Source organism: Lissotriton vulgaris, chromosome 8 (assembly GCF_964263255.1).
Source record: "Lissotriton vulgaris chromosome 8, aLisVul1.2, whole genome shotgun sequence".
Lineage (NCBI taxonomy): Eukaryota > Metazoa > Chordata > Amphibia > Caudata > Salamandridae > Lissotriton > Lissotriton vulgaris.
In genome coordinates this window covers 1529151316-1529174845 of record NC_141696.1, presented here as the reverse complement: position 1 = coordinate 1529174845, position 23530 = coordinate 1529151316, and the positions used below count along the sequence as shown (strand labels likewise).

At 38.1% G+C, this 23530-nt stretch overlaps 7 non-coding genes across 7 annotated transcripts; all 7 read left to right on the top strand.

Moving 5' to 3' along the window:
* The first annotated feature begins 5981 nt into the window (after window positions 1-5981).
* Window positions 5982-6054, top strand: TRNAS-GGA (transfer RNA serine (anticodon GGA)). Its single transcript has one exon. It is a non-coding gene; the product is annotated as a tRNA-Ser (tRNA).
* A 5679-nt stretch (window positions 6055-11733) lies between these two features.
* Window positions 11734-11806, top strand: TRNAF-GAA (transfer RNA phenylalanine (anticodon GAA)). The gene has a single exon. It is a non-coding gene; the product is annotated as a tRNA-Phe (tRNA).
* Window positions 11807-14637: 2831 nt separating this feature from the next.
* Window positions 14638-14710, top strand: TRNAF-GAA (transfer RNA phenylalanine (anticodon GAA)). Its single transcript has one exon. It is a non-coding gene; the product is annotated as a tRNA-Phe (tRNA).
* A 2191-nt stretch (window positions 14711-16901) lies between these two features.
* Window positions 16902-16974, top strand: TRNAF-GAA (transfer RNA phenylalanine (anticodon GAA)). Its single transcript has one exon. It is a non-coding gene; the product is annotated as a tRNA-Phe (tRNA).
* Window positions 16975-18001: 1027 nt separating this feature from the next.
* On the top strand, window positions 18002-18074 carry TRNAF-GAA (transfer RNA phenylalanine (anticodon GAA)). The gene has a single exon. It is a non-coding gene; the product is annotated as a tRNA-Phe (tRNA).
* Window positions 18075-20912: 2838 nt separating this feature from the next.
* Window positions 20913-20985, top strand: TRNAF-GAA (transfer RNA phenylalanine (anticodon GAA)). Its single transcript has one exon. It is a non-coding gene; the product is annotated as a tRNA-Phe (tRNA).
* A 2254-nt stretch (window positions 20986-23239) lies between these two features.
* TRNAF-AAA (transfer RNA phenylalanine (anticodon AAA)) lies at window positions 23240-23312 on the top strand. The gene has a single exon. It is a non-coding gene; the product is annotated as a tRNA-Phe (tRNA).
* The last annotated feature ends 218 nt before the right edge of the window (window positions 23313-23530 follow it).

Genomic DNA, 23530 nt, shown 5'->3' with positions numbered 1-23530 from the left:
TTTGCTTTATGTCCTCCTTCTAAACTTGCTTCCACCTCTCTTACCTTCAGGTTTGACAATGAATATTTCCCATTTCATGCTTTTTTGTAAAGTAAACTCTTGTCTGCATTACCTTCCACTTCCCCTTGAACACAGATGTCAGTAGTCAGATGACATTGCTTACCTACTCATGCCAAATATATCTGGGTAATATAGTGCTAGTCCATTCAGAGTTAAAAAAACAACTACCTAACCTGGATCCCAAGAATGCTATTTGCCCATTGCACCAGTTAATTGCGGAATGATACAGGACTCCTTAAAACATATCTCTACCATATGAGGTTAAAAATCCATGTCCTGCATCTATTTTGTTAAATGGTTTAAATTAAAGTATGAACACCACAGCTATAAGCAGGCTGCAATAGCTCAGTTGGGAGAGCGTTAGACTGAAGATCTAAAGGTCCCTGGTTCAATCCCGGGTTTCGGCACAGTTGAGAGGTTCCTTGCTTCTAACAAAATGGGTCTTGGAATCAGCTGTAGTACTTTTTTCTCTATCAACATTTTTATCAACTGATCTACAAAATGATCAATTCAACATAGACTTTGCTTTCTGTCCTCCTTTTAAACTGTATTCCACCTATCTTGCCTTCAGGTTTGACAATGAATGTTTCCCATTTCGTCCTTTTTTGTAAAGTAAACTCTTGTCTGCATCACATTCCACTTCCACTTGAACACAGATGTCAGTAGTCAGATGACATTGCTTACCTACTCATGCCAAATATATCTAGGTAATATAGTGCTAGTCCATTCAGAGTTAAAAAAACAACTACCTAACCTGGATCCCAAAAATGCTATTTACCCATTGCACCAGTTAACTGGGGAATGATACAGGACTCCTTAAAACATATCTCTACCATATGAGTTAAAAATCCAGGTCCTGCATCTATTTTGTTAAATGGTTCAAATTAAAGTATGAAGACCCCAGCTATCAGAAGGCCGAAATAGCTCAGTTGGGAGAGCGTTAGACTGAAGATCTAAAGGTCCCTGGTTCAATCCTGGGTTTCGGCACAGTTGAGAGGTTCCTTGCTTCTAACAAAATAGGTCTTGGAATCAGCTGTAGTTCTTTTTCTCTATTCATCAAATTTTTTCCAACTGATCTACAACACAATCAATTTAACATAGACTTTGCTTTATGTCCTCCTTCTAAACTTGCTTCCACCTCTCTTACCTTCAGGTTTGACAATTAATATTTCCCATTTCATGCTTTTTTGTAAAGTAAACTCTTGTCTGCATTACCTTCCACTTCCCCTTGAACACAGATGTCAGTAGTCAGATGACATTGCTTACCTACTCATGCCAAATATATCTGGGTAATATAGTGCTAGTCCATTCAGAGTTAAAAAAACAACTACCTAACCTGGATCCCAAGAATGCTATTTGCCCATTGCACCAGTTAATTGCGGAATGATACAGGACTCCTTAAAACATATCTCTACCATATGAGGTTAAAAATCCATGTCCTGCATCTATTTTGTTAAATGGTTTAAATTAAAGTATGAAGACCACAGCTATAAGCAGGCTGCAATAGCTCTGTTGGGAGAGCGTTAGACTGAAGATCTAAAGGTCCCTGGTTCAATCCCGGGTTTCGGCACAGTTGAGAGGTTCCTTGCTTCTAACAAAATAGGTCTTGGAATCAGCTGTAGTACTTTTTTCTCTATCAACATTTTTATCAACTGATCTACAAAATGATCAATTCAACATAGACTTTGCTTTCTGTCCTCCTTTTAAACTTTATTCCACCTATCTTGCCTTCAGGTTTGACAATGAATGTTTCCCATTTCGTCCTTTTTTGTAAAGTAAACTCTTGTCTGCATCACATTCCACTTCCACTTGAACACAGATGTCAGTAGTCAGATGACATTGCTTACCTACTCATGCCAAATATATCTAGGTAATATAGTGCTAGTCCATTCAGAGTTAAAAAAGACAACTACCTAACCTGGATCCCAAAAATGCTATTTACCCATTGCACCAGTTAACTGTGGAATGATACAGGACTCCTTAAAACATATCTCTACCATATGAGTTAAAAATCCAGGTCCTGCATCTATTTTGTTAAATGGTTCAAATTAAAGTATGAAGACCCCAGCTATCAGAAGGCCGAAATAGCTCAGTTGGGAGAGCGTTAGACTGAAGATCTAAAGGTCCCTGGTTCAATCCTGGGTTTCGGCACAGTTGAGAGGTTCCTTGCTTCTAACAAAATAGGTCTTGGAATCAGCTGTAGTTCTTTTTCTCTATTCATCAAATTTTTTCCAACTGATCTACAACACAATCAATTTAACATAGACTTTGCTTTCTGTCCTCCTTCTAAACTTGCTTCCACCTCTCTTACCTTCAGGTTTGACAATGAATATTTCCCATTTCATGCTTTTTTGTAAAGTAAACTCTTGTCTGCATTACCTTGTTAAATGGTTTAAATTAAAGTATGAAGACCACAGCTATAAGCAGGCTGAAATAGCTAAGTTGGGAGAGCGTTAGACTGAAGATCTAAAGGTCCCTGGTTCAATCCCGGTTGTCGGCACAGTTGAGAGGTTCCTTGCTTCTAACAAAATAGGTCTTGGCATCAGCTGTAGTACTTTTTTCTCTATCAACATTTTTATCAACTGATCTACAAAATGATCAATTCAACATAGACTTTGCTTTCTGTCCTCCTTTTAAACTTTCTTCCACCTATCTTGCCTTCAGGTTTGACTATGAATGTTTTCCATTTCGTCCTTTTTTGTAAAGTAAACTCTTGTCTGCATCACATTCCACTTCCCCTTGAACACAGATCTCAGTAGTCAGATGACATTGCTTACCTACTCATGCCAAATATATCTGGGTAATATAGTGCTAGTCCATTCAGAGTTAAAAAAACAACTACCTAACCTGGATCCCAAAAATGCTATTTACCCATTGCACCAGTTAACTGGGGAATGATACAGGACTCCTTAAAACATATCTCTACCATATGAGGTTAAAAATCCAGGTCCTGCATCTATTTTGTTAAATGGTTCAAATTAAAGTATGAAGACCCCAGCTATCAGAAGGCCGAAATAGCTCAGTTGGGAGAGCGTTAGACTGAAGATCTAAAGGTCCCTGGTTCAATCCTGGGTTTCGGCACAGTTGAGAGGTTCCTTGCTTCTAACAAAATAGGGCTTGGAATCAGCTGTAGTCCTTTTTCTGTATTCATCAAATTTTTTCCAACTGATCTACAACACAATCAATTTAACATAGACTTTGCTTTATGTCCTCCTTCTAAATTTGCTTCCACCTCTCTTACCTTCAGGTTTGACAATGAATATTTCCCATTTCATGCTTTTTTGTAAAGTAAACTCTTGGCTGCATTACCTTCCACTTCCCCTTGAACACAGATGTCAGTAGTCAGATGACATTGCTTACCTACTCATGCCAAATATATCTGGGTAATATAGTGCTAGTCCATTCAGAGTTAAAAAAACAACTACCTAACCTGGATCCCAAAAATGCTATTTGCCCATTGCACCAGTTAATTGCGGAATGATACAGGACTCCTTAAAACATATCTCTACCATATGAGGTTAAAAATCCAGGTCCTGCATCTATTTTGTTAAATGGTTTAAATTAAAGTATGAAGACGACAGCTATAAGCAGGCCGCAATATCTCAGTTGGGAGAGTGTTAGACTGAAGATCTAAAGGTCCCTGGTTCAATCCTGGGTTTCGGCACAGTTGAGAGGTTCCTTGCTTCTAACAAAATAGGTCTTGGAATCAGCTGTAGTACTTTTTTCTCTATTAACATTTTTATCAACTGATCTACAAAATGATCAATTCAACATAGACTTTGCTTTCTGTCCTCCTTTTAAACTTTCTTCCACCTATCTTGCCTTCAGGTTTGACAATGAATGTTTCCCATTTCGTCCTTTTTTGTAAAGTAAACTCTTGTCTGCATCACATTCCACTTCCCCTTCAACACAGATGTCAGTAGTCAGATGACATTGCTTACCTACTCATGCCAAATATATCTAGGTAATATAGTGCTAGTCCATTCAGAGTTAAAAAAACAACTACCTAACGTGGATCCCAAAAATGCTATTTACCCATTGCACCAGTTAATTGCGGAATGATATAGGACTCCTTAAAACATATCTCTACCATATGAGGTTAAAAATCCAGGTCCTGCATCTATTTTGTTAAATGGTTTAAATTAAAGTATGAAGACCACAGCTATAAGCAGGCCGAAAAAGCTAAGTTGGGAGAACGTTAGACTGAAGATCTAAAGGTCCCTGGTTCAATCCCGGGTTTCGGCACAGTTGTGAGGTTCCTTGCTTCTAACAAAATAGGTCTTGGAATCAGCTGTAGTACTTTTTTCTCTATCAACATTTTTATCAACTGATCTACAAAATGATCAATTCAACATAGACTTTGCTTTCTGTCCTCCTTTTAAACTTTCTTCCACCTATCTTGCCTTCAGGTTTGACTATGAATGTTTCCCATTTCGTCCTTTTTTGTAAAGTAAACTCTTGTCTGCATCACATTCCACTTCCCCTTGAACACAGATGTCAGTAGTCAGATGACATTGCTTACCTACTCATGCCAAATATATCTGGGTAATATAGTGCTAGTCCATTCAGAGTTAAAAAAACAACTACCTAACCTGGATCCCAAAAATGCTATTTACCCATTGCACCAGTTAACTGGGGAATGATACAGGACTCCTTAAAACATATCTCTACCATATGAGGTTAAAAATCCAGGTCCTGCATCTATTTTGTTAAATGGTTCAAATTAAAGTATGAAGACCCCAGCTATCAGAAGGCCGAAATAGCTCAGTTGGGAGAACGTTAGACTGAAGATCTAAAGGTCCCTGGTTCAATCCCGGGTTTCGGCACAGTCGAGAGGTTCCTTGCTTCTAACAAAATAGGTCTTGGAATCAGCTGTAGTACTTTTTCTCTATTCATCAAATTTTTTCCAACTGATCTACAACACAATCAATTTAACATAGACTTTGCTTTCTGTCCTCCTTCTAGACTTGCTTCCACCTCTCTTACCTTCAGGTTTGACAATGAATATTTCCCATTTCATGCTTTTTTATTAAAGTAAACTCTTGTCTGCATTACCTTCCACTTCCCCTTGAACACAGATGTCAGTAGTCAGCTGACATTGCTTACCTACTCATGCATAATATATCTGGGTAATATAGTGCTAGCCCATTCAGAGTTAAAAATAACAACTACCTAACCTGGATCCCAAAAATGCTGTTCACCCATTGCAACAGTTAACTGGGGAATGATACAGGACTCCTTAAAACATATCTCTACCATATGAGGTTAAAAATCCAGGTCCTGCATCTATTTTGTTAAATGGTTCAAATTAAAGTATGAAGACCACAGATATCAGCAGGCCGAAATAGCTCATTTGGGAGAGTGTTAGACTGAAGATCTAAAGGTCCCTGGTTCAATCCAGGGTTTCGGCACTGTTGAGAAGTTCTTTGCTTCTAACAAAATAGGTCTCGGAATCAGCTGTAGTCCTTTTTCTGTATTCATCAAATTTTTTCCAACTGATCTACAACACAATCAATTTAACATAGACTTTGCTTTCTGTCCTCCTTCTAGACTTGCTTCCACCTCTCTTGCCTTCAGGTTTTACTATGAATGTTTCCCATGTCATGCTTTTTTGTAAAGTAAACTCTTGTCTGCATTACCTTCCACTTCCCCTTGAACACAGATGTCAGTAGTCAGATGACATTGCTTACCTACTCATGCCAAATATATCTGGGTAATATAGTGCTAGTACATTCAGAGTTAAAAAAACAACTACCTAACCTGGATCCCAAAAATGCTATTTGCCCATTGCACCAGTTAATTGCGGAATGATACAGGACTCCTTAAAACATATCTCTACCATATGAGGTTAAAAATCCAGGTCCTGCATCTATTTTGTTCAATGGTTTAAGTTAAAGTATGAAGACCACAGCTATAAGCAGGCCGCAATAGCTCAGTTGGGAGAGCGTTAGACTGGAGATCTAAAGGTCCCTGGTTCAATCCTGGGTTTCGGCACAGTTGAGAGGTTCCTTGCTTCTAACAAAATAGGTCTTGGAATCAGCTGTAGTACTTTTTTCTCTATCAACATTTTTATCAACTGATCTACAAAATGATCAATTCAACATAGACTTTGCTTTCTGTCCTCCTTTTAAACTTTCTTCCACCTATCTTGCCTTCAGGTTTGACAATGAATGTTTCCCATTTCGTCCTTTTTTGTAAAGTAAACTCTTGTCTGCATCACATTCCACTTCCCCTTGAACACAGATGTCAGTAGTCAGATGACATTGCTTACCTACTCATGCCAAATATATCTAGGTAATATAGTGCTAGTCCATTCAGAGTTAAAAAAATAACTACCTAACCTGGATCCCAAAAATGCTATTTACCCATTGCACCAGTTAACTGGGGAATGATACAGGACTCCTTAAAACATATCTCTACCATATGAGGTTAAAAATCCAGGTCCTGCATCTATTTTGCTAAATGGTTCAAATTAAAGTATGAAGACCACAGCTATGAGAAGGCCGAAATAGCTCAGTTTGGAGAGCGTTAGACTGAAGATCTAAAGGTCCCTGGTTCAATCCCGGGTTTCGGCACAGGTGAGAGGTTCCTTGCTTCTAACAAAATAGGTCTTGGAATCAGCTGTAGTACTTTTTCTCTATTCATCAAATTTTTTCCAACTGATCTACAACACAATCAATTTAACACAGACTTTGCTTTATATCCTCCTTCTAAACTTGCTTCCACCTCTCTTACCTTCAGGTTTGACAATGAATATTTCCCATTTCATGCTTTTTTGTAAAGTAAACTCTTGTCTGCATTACCTTCCACTTCCCCTTGAACACAGATGTCAGTAGTCAGATGACATTGCTTACCTACTCATGCCAAATATATCTGGGTAATATAGTGCTAGTCCATTCAGAGTTAAAAAAACAACTACCTAACCTGGATCCCAAAAATGCTATTTACCCATTGCACCAGTTAATTGCGGAATGATACAGGACTCCTTAAAACATATCTCTACCATATGAGGTTAAAAATCCAGGTCCTGCATCTATTTTGTTAAATGGTTTAAATTAAAGTATGAAGACCACAGCTATAAGCAGGCCGAAATAGCTCAGTTGGGAGAGCGTCAGACTGAAGATCTAAAGGTCCCTGGTTCAATCCCGGGTTTCGGCACAGTTGAGAGGTTCCTAGCTTCTAACAAAATAGGTCTTGGAATCAGCTGTAGTACTTTTTCTCTATTCATCAAATTTTTTCCAACTGATCTACAACACAATCAATTTAACATAGACTTTGCTTTATGTCCTCCTTCTAAACTTGCTTCCACCTCTCTTACCTTCAGGTTTGACAATGAATAGTTCCCATTTCATGCTTTATTGTAAAGTAAACTCTTGTCTGCTTTACCTTCCACTTCCCCTTGAACACAGATGTCAGTAGTCAGATGACATTGCTTACCTACTCATGCCAAATATATCTGGGTAATATAGTGCTAGTCCATTCAGAGTTAAAAAAACAACTACCTAACCTGGATCCCAAAAATGCTATTTGCCCATTGCACCAGTTAATTGCGGAATGATACAGGACTCCTTAAAACATATCTCTACCATATGAGGTTAAAAATCCAGGTCCTGCATCTATTTTGTTAAATGGTTTAAATTAAAGTATGAAGACCACAGCTATAAGCAGGCCGCAATAGCTAAGTTGGGAGAGCGTTAGACTGAAGATCTAAAGGTCCCTGGTTCAATCCCGGTTGTCGGCACAGTTGAGAGGTTCCTTGCTTCTAACAAAATAGGTCTTGGAATCAGCTGTAGTACTTTTTTCTCTATCAACATTTTTATCAACTGATCTACAAAATGATCAATTCAACATAGACTTTGCTTTCTGTCCTCCTTTTAAACTTTCTTCCACCTATCTTGCCTTCAGGTTTGACTATGAATGTTTTCCATTTCGTCCTTTTTTGTAAAGTAAACTCTTGTCTGCATCACATTCCACTTCCCCTTGAACACAGATGTCAGTAGTCAGATGACATTGCTTACCTACTCATGCCAAATATATCTGGGTAATATAGTGCTAGTCCATTCAGAGTTAAAAAAACAACTACCTAACCTGGATCCCAAAAATGCTATTTACCCATTGCACCAGTTAACTGGGGAATGATACAGGACTCCTTAAAACATATCTCTACCATATGAGGTTAAAAATCCAGGTCCTGCATCTATTTTGTTAAATAGTTTAAATTAAAGTATGAAGACCACAGCTATAAGCAGGCCGAAATAGCTCAGTTGGGAGAGCGTCAGACTGAAGATCTAAAGGTCCCTGGTTCAATCCCGGGTTTCGGCACAGTTGAGATGTTCCTTGCTTCTAACAAAATAGGTCTTGGAATCAGCTGTAGTACTTTTTCTCTATTCATCAAATTTTTTCCAACTGATCTACAACACAATCAATTTAACATAGACTTTGCTTTATGTCCTCCTTCTAAACTTGCTTCCACCTCTCTTACCTTCAGGTTTGACAATGAATATTTCCCATTCATGCTTTTTTGTAAAGTAAACTCTTGTCTGCATTACCTTCCACCTCCCCTTGAATACAGATGTCAGTAGTCAGATGACATTGCTTACCTACTCATGCCAAATATATCTGGGTAATATAGTGCTAGTCCATTCAGAGTTAAAAAAACAACTACCTAACCTGGATCCCAAAACTGCTATTTGCCCATTGCACCAGTTAATTGCGGAATGATACAGGACTCCTTAAAACATATCTCTACCATATGAGGTTAAAAATCCAGGTCCTGCATCTATTTTGTTAAATAGTTTAAATTAAAGTATGAAGACCACAGCTATAAGCAGGCCGCAATAGCTCAGTTGGGAGAGCGTTAGACTGAAGATCTAAAGGTCCCTGGTTCAATCCCGGGTTTCGGCACAGTTCAGAGGTTCCTTGCTTCTAACAAAATAGGTCATGGAATCAGCTGTAGTACTTTTTTCTCTATCAACATTTTTATCAACTGATCTACAAAATGATCAATTCAACATAGACTTTGCTTTCTGTCCTCCTTTTAAACTTTCTTCCACCTATCTTGCCTTCAGGTTTGACAATGAATGTTTCCCATTTTGTCCTTTTTTGTAAAGTAAACTCTTGTCTGCATCACATTCCACTTCCCCTTGAACACAGATGTCAGTAGTCAGATGACATTGCTTACCTACTCATGCCAAATATATCTAGGTAATATAGTGCTAGTCCATTTCGAGTTAAAAAAACAACTACCTAACCTGGATCCCAAAAATGCTATTTACCCATTGCACCAGTTAACTGGGGAATGATACAGGACTCCTTAAAACATATCTCTACCATATGAGGTTAAAAATCCAGGTCCTGCATCTATTTTGTTAAATGGTTTAAATTAAAGTATGAAGACCACAGCTGTAAGGAGGCCGAAATAGCTCAGTTGGGAGAGCGTTAGACTGAAGCTCTAAAGGTCCCTGATTCAATCCCGGGTTTCGGCACAGTTGAGAGGTTCCTTGCTTCTAACAAAATAGGTCTTGGAATCAGCTGTAGTACTTTTTCTCTATTCATCAAATTTTTTCCAACTGATCTACAACACAATCAATTTAACATAGACTTTGATTTTTGTCCTCCTTCTAAACTTGCTTCCACCTCTCTTACCTTCAGGTTTGACAATGAATATTTCCCATTTCATGCTTTTTAGTAAAGTAAACTCTCGTCTGCATTACCTTCCACTTCCCCTTGAACACAGATGTCAGTAGTCAGATGACATTGCTTACCTACTCATGCCAAATATATCTGGGTAATATAGTGCTAGTCCATTCAGAGTTAAAAAAACAACTACCTAACCTGGATCCCAAAAATGCTATTTACCCATTGCACCAGTTAATTGCGGAATGATACAGGACTCCTTAAAACATATCTCACCATATGAGGTTAAAAATCCAGGTCCTGCATCTATTTTGTTAAATGGTTTAAATAAAAGTTTGAAGACCACAGCTATAAGCAGGCCAAAATAGCTAAGCTGGGAGAGCGTTAGACTGAAGATCCAAAGGTCCCTGGTTCAATCCCGGGTTTCGGCACAGTTGAGAGGTTCCTTGCTTCTAACAAAATAGGTCTTGGAATCAGCTGTAGTACTTTTTTCTCTATCAACATTTTTATCAACTGATCTACAAAATGATCAATTCAACATAGACTTTGCTTTCTGTCCTCCTTTTAAACTTTCTTCCACCTATCTTGCCTTCAGGTTTGACTATGAATGTTTTCCATTTTGTCCTTTTTTGTAAAGTAAACTCGTCTGCATCACATTCCACTTCCCCTTGAACACAGATGTCAGTACTCAGATGACATTGCTTACCTATTCATGCCAAATATATCTGGGTAATATAGTGCTAGTCCATTCAGAGTTAAAAAAACAACTACCTAACCTGGATCCAAAAAATGCTATTTACCCATTGCACCAGTTAATTGCGGAATGATACAGGACTCCTTAAAACATATCTCTACCATATGAGGTTAAAAATCCAGGTCCTGCATCTATTTTGTTAAATGGTTTAAATTAAAGTATGAAGACCACAGCTATAAGCAGGCTGAAATAGCTCAGTTGGGAGAGCGTTAGACTGAAGATCTAAAGGTCCCTGGTTCAATCCCGGGTTTCGGCACAGTTGAGAGGTTCCTTGCTTCTAACAAAATAGGTCTTGGAATCAGCTGTAGTACTTTTTCTCTATTCATCAAATTTTTTCCAACTGATCTACAACACAATCAATTTAACATAGACTTTGCTTTATGTCCTCCTTCTAAACTTGCTTCCACCTCTCTTACCTTCAGGTTTGACAATGAATATTTCCCATTTCATGCTTTTTTGTAAAGTAAACTCTTGTCTGCATTACCTTCCACCTCCCCTTGAATACAGATGTCAGTAGTCAGATGACATTGCTTACCTACTCATGCCAAATATATCTGGATCCCAAAAATGCTATTTACCCATTGCACCAGTTAATTGCGGAATGATACAGGACTCCTTAAAACATATCTCACCATATGAGGTTAAAAATCCAGGTCCTGCATCTATTTTGTTAAATGGTTTAAATTAAAGTATGAAGACCACAGCTATAAGCAGGCCGAAATAGCTAAGTTGGGAGAGCGTTAGACTGAAGATCTAAAAATCCCGGGTTTCGGCACAGTTGAGAGGTTCCTTGCTTCTAACAAAATAGATCTTGGAATCAGCTGTAGTACTTTTTTCTCAATCAACATTTTTATCAACTGATCTACAAAATGATCAATTCAACATAGACTTTGCTTTCTGTCCTCCTTTTAAACTTTCTTCCACCTATCTTGCCTTCAGGTTTGACTATGAATGTTTCCCATTTCGTCCTTTTTTGTAAAGTAAACTCTTGTCTGCATCACATTCCACTTCCCCTTGAACACAGATGTCAGTAGTCAGATGACATTGCTTACCTACTCATGCCAAATATATCTGGGTAATATAGTGCTAGTCCATTCAGAGTTAAAAAAACAACTACCTAACCTGGATCCCAAAAATGCTATTTACCCATTGCACCAGTTAACTGGGGAATGATACAGGACTCCTTAAAACATATCTCTACCATATGAGGTTAAAAATCCAGGTCCTGCATCTATTTTGTTAAATGGTTCAAATTAAAGTATGAAGACCCCAGCTATCAGAAGGCCGAAATAGCTCAGTTGGGAGAGCGTTAGACTGAAGATCTAAAGGTCCCTGGTTCAATCCCGGGTTTCGGCACAGTTGAGAGGTTCCTTGCTTCTAACAAAATAGGTTTTGGAATCAGCTGTAGTACTTTTTTCTCTATCAACATTTTTATCAACTGATCTACAAAATGATTAATTCAACATAGACTTTGCTTTCTGTCCTCCTTTTAAACTTTCTTCCACCTATCTTGCCTTCAGGTTTGACTATGAATGTTTTCCATTTCGTCCTTTTTTGTAAAGTAAACTCTTGTCTGCATCACATTCCACTTCCCCTTGAACACAGATGTCAGTAGTCAGATGACATTGCTTACCTACTCATGCCAAATATATCTGGGTAATATAGTGCTAGTCCATTCAGAGTTAAAAAAACAACTACCTAACCTGGATCCCAAAAATGCTATTTACCCATTGCACCAGTTAACTGGGGAATGATACAGGACTCCTTAAAACATATCTCTACCATATGAGGTTAAAAATCCAGGTCCTGCATCTATTTTGTTAAATGGTTTAAATTAAAGTATGAAGACCACAGCAATAAGCAGGCCGAAATAGCTCAGTTGGGTGAGCGTTAGACTGAAGATCTAAAGGTCCCTGGTTCAATCCCGGGTTTCGGCACAGTTGAGAGGTTCCTTGCTTCTAACAAAATAGGTCTTGGAATCAGCTGTAGTACTTTTTTCTCTATCAACATTTTTATCAACTGATCTACAAAATGATCAATTCAACATAGACTTTGCTTTCTGTCCTCCTTTTAAACTTTCTTCCACCTATCTTGCCTTCAGGTTTGACTATGAATGTTTTCCATTTTGTCCTTTTTTGTAAAGTAAACTCTTGTCTGCATCACATTCCACTTCCCCTTGAACACAGATGTCAGTAGTCAGATGACATTGCTTACCTACTCATGCCAAATATATCTGGGTAATATAGTGCTAGTCCATTCAGAGTTAAAAAAACAACTACCTAACCTGGATCCCAAAACTGCTATTTGCCCATTGCACCAGTTAATTGCGGAATGATACAGGACTCCTTAAAACATATCTCTACCATATGAGGTTAAAAATCCAGGTCCTGCATCTATTTTGTTAAATAGTTTAAATTAAAGTATGAAGACCACAGCTATAAGCAGGCCGCAATAGCTCAGTTGGGAGAGCGTTAGACTGAAGATCTAAAGGTCCCTGGTTCAATCCCGGGTTTCGGCACAGTTCAGAGGTTCCTTGCTTCTAACAAAATAGGTCATGGAATCAGCTGTAGTACTTTTTTCTCTATCAACATTTTTATCAACTGATCTACAAAATGATCAATTCAACATAGACTTTGCTTTCTGTCCTCCTTTTAAACTTTCTTCCACCTATCTTGCCTTCAGGTTTGACAATGAATGTTTCCCATTTTGTCCTTTTTTGTAAAGTAAACTCTTGTCTGCATCACATTCCACTTCCCCTTGAACACAGATGTCAGTAGTCAGATGACATTGCTTACCTACTCATGCCAAATATATCTAGGTAATATAGTGCTAGTCCATTTCGAGTTAAAAAAACAACTACCTAACCTGGATCCCAAAAATGCTATTTACCCATTGCACCAGTTAACTGGGGAATGATACAGGACTCCTTAAAACATATCTCTACCATATGAGGTTAAAAATCCAGGTCCTGCATCTATTTTGTTAAATGGTTTAAATTAAAGTATGAAGACCACAGCTGTAAGGAGGCCGAAATAGCTCAGTTGGGAGAGCGTTAGACTGAAGCTCTAAAGGTCCCTGATTCAATCCCGGGTTTCGGCACAGTTGAGAGGTTCCTTGCTTCTAACAAAATAGGTCTTGGAATCAGCTGTAGTACTTTTTCTCTATTCATCAAATTTTTTCCAACTGATCTACAACACAATCAATTTAACATAGACTTTGATTTTTGTCCTCCTTCTAAACTTGCTTCCACCTCTCTTACCTTCAGGTTTGACAATGAATATTTCCCATTTCATGCTTTTTAGTAAAGTAAACTCTCGTCTGCATTACCTTCCACTTCCCCTTGAACACAGATGTCAGTAGTCAGATGACATTGCTTACCTACTCATGCCAAATATATCTGGGTAATATAGTGCTAGTCCATTCAGAGTTAAAAAAACAACTACCTAACCTGGATCCCAAAAATGCTATTTACCCATTGCACCAGTTAATTGCGGAATGATACAGGACTCCTTAAAACATATCTCACCATATGAGGTTAAAAATCCAGGTCCTGCATCTATTTTGTTAAATGGTTTAAATAAAAGTTTGAAGACCACAGCTATAAGCAGGCCAAAATAGCTAAGCTGGGAGAGCGTTAGACTGAAGATCTAAAGGTCCCTGGTTCAATCCCGGGTTTCGGCACAGTTGAGAGGTTCCTTGCTTCTAACAAAATAGGTCTTGGAATCAGCTGTAGTACTTTTTTCTCTATCAACATTTTTATCAACTGATCTACAAAATGATCAATTCAACATAGACTTTGCTTTCTGTCCTCCTTTTAAACTTTCTTCCACCTATCTTGCCTTCAGGTTTGACTATGAATGTTTTCCATTTTGTCCTTTTTTGTAAAGTAAACTCGTCTGCATCACATTCCACTTCCCCTTGAACACAGATGTCAGTAGTCAGATGACATTGCTTACCTATTCATGCCAAATATATCTGGGTAATATAGTGCTAGTCCATTCAGAGTTAAAAAAACAACTACCTAACCTGGATCCAAAAAATGCTATTTACCCATTGCACCAGTTAATTGCGGAATGATACAGGACTCCTTAAAACATATCTCTACCATATGAGGTTAAAAATCCAGGTCCTGCATCTATTTTGTTAAATGGTTTAAATTAAAGTATGAAGACCACAGCTATAAGCAGGCTGAAATAGCTCAGTTGGGAGAGCGTTAGACTGAAGATCTAAAGGTCCCTGGTTCAATCCCGGGTTTCAGCACAGTTGAGAGGTTCCTTGCTTCTAACAAAATAGGTCTTGGAATCAGCTGTAGTACTTTTTCTCTATTCATCAAATTTTTTCCAACTGATCTACAACACAATCAATTTAACATAGACTTTGCTTTATGTCCTCCTTCTAAACTTGCTTCCACCTCTCTTACCTTCAGGTTTGACAATGAATATTTCCCATTTCATGCTTTTTTGTAAAGTAAACTCTTGTCTGCATTACCTTCCACCTCCCCTTGAATACAGATGTCAGTAGTCAGATGACATTGCTTACCTACTCATGCCAAATATATCTGGATCCCAAAAATGCTATTTACCCATTGCACCAGTTAATTGCGGAATGATACAGGACTCCTTAAAACATATCTCACCATATGAGGTTAAAAATCCAGGTCCTGCATCTATTTTGTTAAATGGTTTAAATTAAAGTATGAAGACCACAGCTATAAGCAGGCCGAAATAGCTAAGTTGGGAGAACGTTAGACTGAAGATCTAAAAATCCCGGGTTTCGGCACAGTTGAGAGGTTCCTTGCTTCTAACAAAATAGATCTTGGAATCAGCTGTAGTACTTTTTTCTCAATCAACATTTTTATCAACTGATCTACAAAATGATCAATTCAACATAGACTTTGCTTTCTGTCCTCCTTTTAAACTTTCTTCCACCTATCTTGCCTTCAGGTTTGACTATGAATGTTTCCCATTTCGTCCTTTTTTGTAAAGTAAACTCTTGTCTGCATCACATTCCACTTCCCCTTGAACACAGATGTCAGTAGTCAGATGACATTGCTTACCTACTCATGCCAAATATATCTGGGTAATATAGTGCTAGTCCATTCAGAGTTAAAAAAACAACTACCTAACCTGGATCCCAAAAATGCTATTTACCCATTGCACCAGTTAACTGGGGAATGATACAGGACTCCTTAAAACATATCTCTACCATATGAGGTTAAAAATCCAGGTCCTGCATCTATTTTGTTAAATGGTTTAAATTAAAGTATGAAGACCACAGCAATAAGCAGGCCGAAATAGCTCAGTTGGGTGAGCGTTAGACTGAAGATCTAAAGGTCCCTGGTTCAATCCCGGGTTTCGGCACAGTTGAGAGGTTCCTTGCTTCTAACAAAATAGGTCTTGGAATCAGCTGTAGTACTTTTTTCTCTATCAACATTTTTATCAACTGATCTACAAAATGATCAATTCAACATAGACTTTGCTTTCTGTCCTCCTTTTAAACTTTCTTCCACCTATCTTGCCTTCAGGTTTGACTATGAATGTTTTCCATTTTGTCCTTTTTTGTAAAGTAAACTCTTGTCTGCATCACATTCCACTTCCCCTTGAACACAGATGTCAGTAGTCAGATGACATTGCTTACCTACTCATGCCAAATATATCTGGGTAATATAGTGCTAGTCCATTCAGAGTTAAAAAAACAACTACCTAACCTGGATCCCAAAAATGCTATTTACCCATTGCACCAGTTAACTGGGGAATGATACAGGACTCCTTAAAACATATCTCTACCATGTGAGGTTAAAAATCCAGGTCCTGCATCTATTTTGTTAAATGGTTCAAATTAAAGTATGAAGACCCCAGATATCAGAAGGCCGAAATAGCTCAGTTGGGCGAGCGTTAGATTGAAGATCTAAAGGTCCCTGGTTCAATCCCGGGTTTCGGCACAGTTGAGAGGTTCCTTGCTTCTAACAAAATAGATCTTGGGATCAGCTGTAGTTTTTTTTCTCTATTCATCAAATTTTTTCCAACTGATCTACAACACAATCAATTTAACATAGACTTTGCTTTATGTCCTCCTTCTAAACTTGCTTCCACCTCTCTTACCTTCAGGTTTGACAATGAATATTTCCCATGTCATGCTTTTTTGTAAAGTAAACTCTTGTCTGCATTACCTTCCACTTCCCCTTGAACACAGATGTCAGTAGTCAGATGACATTGCTTACCTACTCATGCCAAATATATCTGGGTAATATAGTGCTAGTCCATTCAGAGTTAAAAAAACAACTACCTAACCTGGATCCAAAAAATGCTATTTACCCATTGCACCAGTTAATTGCGGAATGATACAGGACTCCTTAAAACATATCTCTACCATATGAGGTTAAAAATCCAGGTCCTGCATCTATTTTGTTAAATGGTTTAAATTAAAGTATGAAGACCACAGCTATAAGCAGGCCGAAATAGCTCAGTTGGGAGAGCGTTAGACTGAAGATCTAAAGGTCCCTGGTTCAATCCCGGGTTTCGGCACAGTTGGAAGGTTCCTTGCTTCTAACAAAATAGGTCTTGGAATCAGCTGTAGTACTTTTTCTCTATTCATCAAATTTTTTCCAACTGATCTACAACACAATCAATTTAACATAGACTTTGCTTTATGTCCTCCTTCTAAACTTGCTTCCACCTCTCTTACCTTCAGGTTTGACAATGAATATTTCCCATTTCATGCTTTTTTGTAAAGTAAACTCTTGTCTGCATTACCTTCCACCTCCCCTTGAATACAGATGTCAGTAGTCAGATGACATTGCTTACCTACTCATGCCAAATATATCTGGATCCCAAAAATGCTATTTACCCATTGCACCAGTTAATTGCGGAATGATACAGGACTCCTTAAAACATATCTCACCATATGAGGTTAAAAATCCAGGTCCTGCATCTATTTTGTTAAATGGTTTAAATTAAAGTATGAAGACCACAGCTATAAGCAGGCCAAAATAGCTAAGTTGGGAGAGCGTTAGACTGAAGATCTAAAAATCCCGGGTTTCTGCACAGTTGAGAGGTTCCTTGCTTCTAACAAAATAGATCTTGGAATCAGCTGTAGTACTTTTTTCTCAATCAACATTTTTATCAACTGATCTACAAAATGATCAATTCAACATAGACTTTGCTTTCTGTCCTCCTTTTAAACTTTCTTCCACCTATCTTGCCTTCAGGTTTGACTATGAATGTTTTCCATTTCGTCCTTTTTTGTAAAGTAAACTCTTGTCTGCATCACATTCCACTTCCCCTTGAACACAGATGTCAGTAGTCAGATGACATTGCTTACCTACTCATGCCAAATATATCTGGGTAATATAGTGCTAGTCCATTCAGAGTTAAAAAAACAACTACCTAACCTGGATCCCAAAAATGCTATTTACCCATTGCACCAGTTAACTGGGGAATGATACAGGACTCCTTAAAACATATCTCTACCATATGAGGTTAAAAATCCAGGTCCTGCATCTATTTTGTTAAATGGTTCAAATTAAAGTATGAAGACCCCAGCTATCAGAAGGCCGAAATAGCTCAGTTGGGAGAGCGTTAGACTGAAGATCTAAAGGTCCCTGGTTCAATCCCGGGTTTCGGCACAGTTGAGAGGTTCCTTGCTTCTAACAAAATAGGTCTTGGGATCAGCTGTAGTTCTTTTTCTCTATTCATCAAATTTTTTCCAACTGATCTACAACACAATCAATTTAACATAGACTTTGCTTTATGTCCTCCTTCTAAACTTGCTTCCACCTCTCTTACCTTCAGGTTTGACAATGAATATTTCCCATTTCATGCTTTTTTGTAAAGTAAACTCTTGTCTGCATTACCTTCCACTTCCCCATGAACACAGATGTCAGTAGTCAGATGACATTGCTTACCTACTCATGCCAAATATATCTGGGTAATATAGTGCTAGTCCATTCAGAGTTAAAAAAACAACTACCTAACCTGGATCCAAAAAATGCTATTTACCCATTGCACCAGTTAATTGCGGAATGATACAGGACTCCTTAAAACATATATCTACCATGTGAGGTTAAAAATCGAGGTCCTGCATCTATTTTGTTAAATGGTTTAAATTAAAGTATGAAGACCACAGCTATAAGCAGGCTGAAATAGCTCAGTTGGGAGAGCGTTAGACTGAAGATCTGAAGGTCCCTGGTTCAATATCGGGTTTCGGCACAGTTGAGAGGTTCCTTGCTTCTAACAAAATAGATCTTGGGATCAGCTGTAGTTTTTTTTCTCTATTCATCAAATTTTTTCCAACTGATCTACAACACAATCAATTTAACATAGACTTTGCTTTATGTCCTCCTTCTAAACTTGCTTCCACCTCTCTTACCTTCAGGTTTGACAATGAATATTTCCCATTTCATGCTTTTTTGTAAAGTAAACTCTTGTCTGCATTACCTTCCACTTCCCCTTGAACACAGATGTCAGTAGTCAGATGACATTGCTTACCTACTCATGCCAAATATATCTGGGTAATATAGTGCTAGTCCATTCAGAGTTAAAAAAACAACTACCTAACCTGGATCCAAAAAATGCTATTTACCCATTGCACCAGTTAATTGCGGAATGATACAGGACTCCTTAAAACATATATCTACCATGTGAGGTTAAAAATCGAGGTCCTGCATCTATTTTGTTAAATGGTTTAAATTAAAGTATGAAGACCACAGCTATAAGCAGGCCGAAATAGCTCAGTTGGGAGAGCGTTAGACTGAAGATCTGAAGGTCCCTGGTTCAATCCCGGGTTTCGGCACAGTTGAGAGGTTCCTTGCTTCTAACAAAATAGGTCTTGGAATCTGCTGTAGTACTTTTTCTCTATTCATCAAATTTTTTCAACTGATCTACAACACAATCAATTTAACATAGACTTTGCTTTATGTCCTCCTTCTAAACTTGCTTCCACCTCTCTTACCTTCAGGTTTGACAATGAATATTTCCCATTTCATGCTTTTTTGTAAAGTAAACTCTTGTCTGCATTACCTTCCACTTCCCCTTGAACACAGATGTCAGTAGTCAGATGACATTGCTTACCTACTCATGCCGAATATATCTGGGTAATATAGTGCTAGTCCATTCAGAGTTAAAAAAACAACTACCTAACCTGGATCCCAAAAATGCTATTTGCCCATTGCACCAGTTAATTGCGGAATGATACATGACTCCTTAAAACATATCTCTACCATATGAGGTTAAAAATCCAGGTCCTTTATCTATTTTGTTAAATGGTTTAAATTAAAGTATGAAGACTACAGCTAGCAGGAGGCAGAAATAGCTCAGTTGGGAGAGCGTTAGACTGAAGATCTAAAGGTCCCTGGTTTAATCCCGGGTTTCGGCACTGTTGAGAGGTTCCTTGCTTCTCACAAAATAAGTCTTGGAATCAGCTGTAGTACTTTTTTCTCTATCAACATTTTTATCAACTGATCCACAAAATGATCAATTCAACATAGACTTTGCTTTCTGTCCTCCTTTTAAACTTTCTTCCACCTATCTTTCATTCAGGTTTGACTATGAATGTTTCCCATTTCGTCCTTTTTTGTAAAGTAAACTCTTGTCTGCATCACATTCCACTTCCCCTTGAACACAGATGTCAGTAGTCAGATGACATTGCTTACCTACTCATGCCAAATATATCTGGGTAATATAATGCTAGTCCATTCAGAGTTAAAAAAACAACTACCTAACCTGGATCCCAAAAATGCTATTTACCCATTGCACCAGTTAACTGGGGAATATACAGGACTCTTTAAAACATATCTCTACCATATGAGGTTAAAAATCCAGGTCCTGCATCTATTTTGTTAAATGGTTCAAATTAAAGTATGAAGACCCCCACTATTAGAAGGCCAAAATAGCTCAGTTGGGAGAGCGTTAGACTGAAGATCTAAAGGTCCCTGGTTCAATCCCGGGTTTCGGCACAGTTGAGAGGTTCCTTGCTTCTAACAAAATAGGTCTTGGAATCAGCTGTAGTACTTTTTCTCTATTCATCAAATTTTTTCCAACTGATCTACAACACAATCAATTTAACATAGACTTTGCTTTATGTCCTCCTTCTAAACCTGCTTCCACCTCTCTTACCTTCAGGTTTGACAATGAATATTTCCCATTTCATGCTTTTTGGTAAAGTAAACTCTTGTCTGCATTACCTTCCACTTCCCCTTGAACACAGATGTCAGTAGTCAGATGACATTGCTTACCTACTCATGCCAAATATATCTGGGTAATATAGTGCTAGTCCATTCAGAGTTAAAAAAACAACTACCTAACCTGGATCCAAAAAATGCTATTTACCCATTGTACCAGTTAATTGCGGAATGATACAGGACTCCTTAAAACATATCTCTACCATATGAGGTTAAAAATCCAGGTCCTGCATCTATTTTGTTAAATGGTTTAAATTAAAGTATGAAGACCTCAGCTATAAGCAGGCCGAAATAGCTCAGTTGGGAGAGCGTTAGACTGAAGATCTAAAGGTCCCTGGTTCAATCCCGGGTTTCGGCACAGTTGAGAGGTTCCTTGCTTCTAACAAAATAGGTCTTGGAATCAGCTGTATACTTTTTCTCTATTCATCAAATTTTTTCCAACTGATCTACAACACAATCAATTTAACATAGACTTTGCTTTATGTCCTCCTTCTAAACTTGCTTCCACCTCTCTTACCTTCAGGTTTGACAATGAATATTTCCCATTTCATGCTTTTTTGTAAAGTAAACTCTTGTCTGCATTACCTTCCACCTCCCCTTGAATACAGATGTCAGTAGTCAGATGACATTGCTTACCTACTCATGCCAAATATATCTGGGTAATATAGTGCTAGTCCATTCAGAGTTAGAAAAACAACTACCTAACCTGGATCCCAAAACTGCAATTTGCCCATTGCACCAGTTAATTGCGGAATGATACAGGACTCCTTAAAACATATCTCTACCATATGAGGTTAAAAATCCAGGTCCTGCATCTATTTTGTTAAATGGTTTAAATTAGAGTATGAAGACCACAGCTATAAGCAGGCTGCAATAGCTCAGTTGGGAGAGCGTTAGACTTTAGATCTAAAGGTCCCTGGTTCCATCCCGGGTTTCGGCACAGTTGAGAGGTTCCTTGCTTCTAACAAAATAGGTCTTGGAATCAGCTGTAGTACTTTTTTCTCTATCAACATTTTTATCAACTGATCTACAAAATGATCAATTCAACATAGACTTTGCTTTCTGTCCTCCTTTTAAACTTTCTTCCACCTATCTTGCCTTCAGGTTTGACAATGAATGTTTCCCATTTCGTCCTTTTTTGTAAAGTAAACTCTTGTCTGCATCACATTCCACTTCCCCTTGAACACAGATGTCAGTAGTCAGATGACATTGCTTACCTACTCATGCCAAATATATCTAGGTAATATAGTTCTAGTCCATTCAGAGTTAAAAAAACAACTACCTAACCTGGATCCCAAAAATGCTATTTACCCATTGCACCAGTTAACTGGGGAATGATACAGGACTCCTTAAAACATATCTCTACCATATGAGGTTAAAAATCCAGGTCCTGCATCTATTTTGTTAAATGGTTTAAATTAAAGTATGAAGACCACAGCTATAAGCAGGCTGAAATAGCTCAGTTGGGAGAGCGTTAGACTGAAGATCTAAAGGTCCCTGGTTCAATCCCGGGTTTCGGCACAGTTGAGAGGTTCCTTGCTTCTAACAAAATAGGTCTTGGAATCAGCTGTAGTACTTTTTCTCTATTCATCAAATTTTTTCCAACTGATCTACAACACAATCAATTTAACATAGACTTTGCTTTATGTCCTCCTTCTAAACTTGCTTCCACCTCTCTTACCTTCAGGTTTGACAATGAATATTTCCCATTTCATGCTTTTTTGTAAAGTAAACTCTTGTCTGCATTACCTTCCACCTCCCCTTGAATACAGATGTCAGTAGTCAGATGACATTGCTTACCTACTCATGCCAAATATATCTGGGTAATATAGTGCTAGTCCATTCAGAGTTAAAAAAACAACTACCTAACCTGGATCCCAAAACTGCTATTTTCCCATTGCACCAGTTAATTGCGGAATGATACAGGACTCCTTAAAACATATCTCTACCATATGAGGTTAAAAATCCAGGTCCTGCATCTATTTTGCTAAATGGTTTAAATTAAAGTATGAAGACCACAGCTATAAGCAGGCCGCAATAGCTCAGTTGGGAGAGCGTTAGTCTGAAGATCTAAAGGTCCCTGGTTCAATCCCGGGTTTCGGCACAGTTGAGAGGTTCCTTGCTTCTAACAAAATAGGTCTTGGAATCAGCTGTAGTACTTTTTTCTCTATCAACATTTTTATCAACTGATCTACAAAATGATCAATTCAACATAGACTTTGCTTTCTGTCCTCTTTTTAAACCTCCTTCCACCTATCTTGCCTTCAGGTTTGACAATGAATGTTTCCCATTTCGTCGTTTTTTGTAAAGTAAACTCTTGTCTGCATCACATTCCACTTCCCCTTGAACACAGATGTCAGTAGTCAGATGACATTGCTTACCTACTCATGCCAAATATATCTAGGTAATATAGTGCTAGTCCATTCAGAGTTAAAAAAATAACTACCTAACCTGGATCCCAAAAATGCTATTTACCCATTGAAACAGTTAACTGGGGAATGATACAGGACTCCTTAAAACATATCTCTACCATATGAGGTTAAAAATCCAGGTTCTGCATCTATTTTGTTAAATGGTTCAAATTAAAGTATGAAGACCACAGCTATGAGAAGGCCGAAATAGCTCAGTTTGGAGAGCGTTAGACTAAAGATCTAAAGGTCCCTGGTTCAATCCCGGGTTTCGGCACAGTTGAGAGGTTCCTTGCTTCTAACAAAATAGGTCTTGGAATCAGCTGTAGTACTTTTTCTCTATTCATCAAATTTTTTCCAACTGATCTACAACACAATCAATTTAACATAGACTTTGCTTTATATCCTCCTTCTAAACTTGCTTCCACCTCTCTTACCTTCAGGTTTGACAATGAATATTTCCCATTTCATGCTTTTTTGTAAAGTAAACTCTTG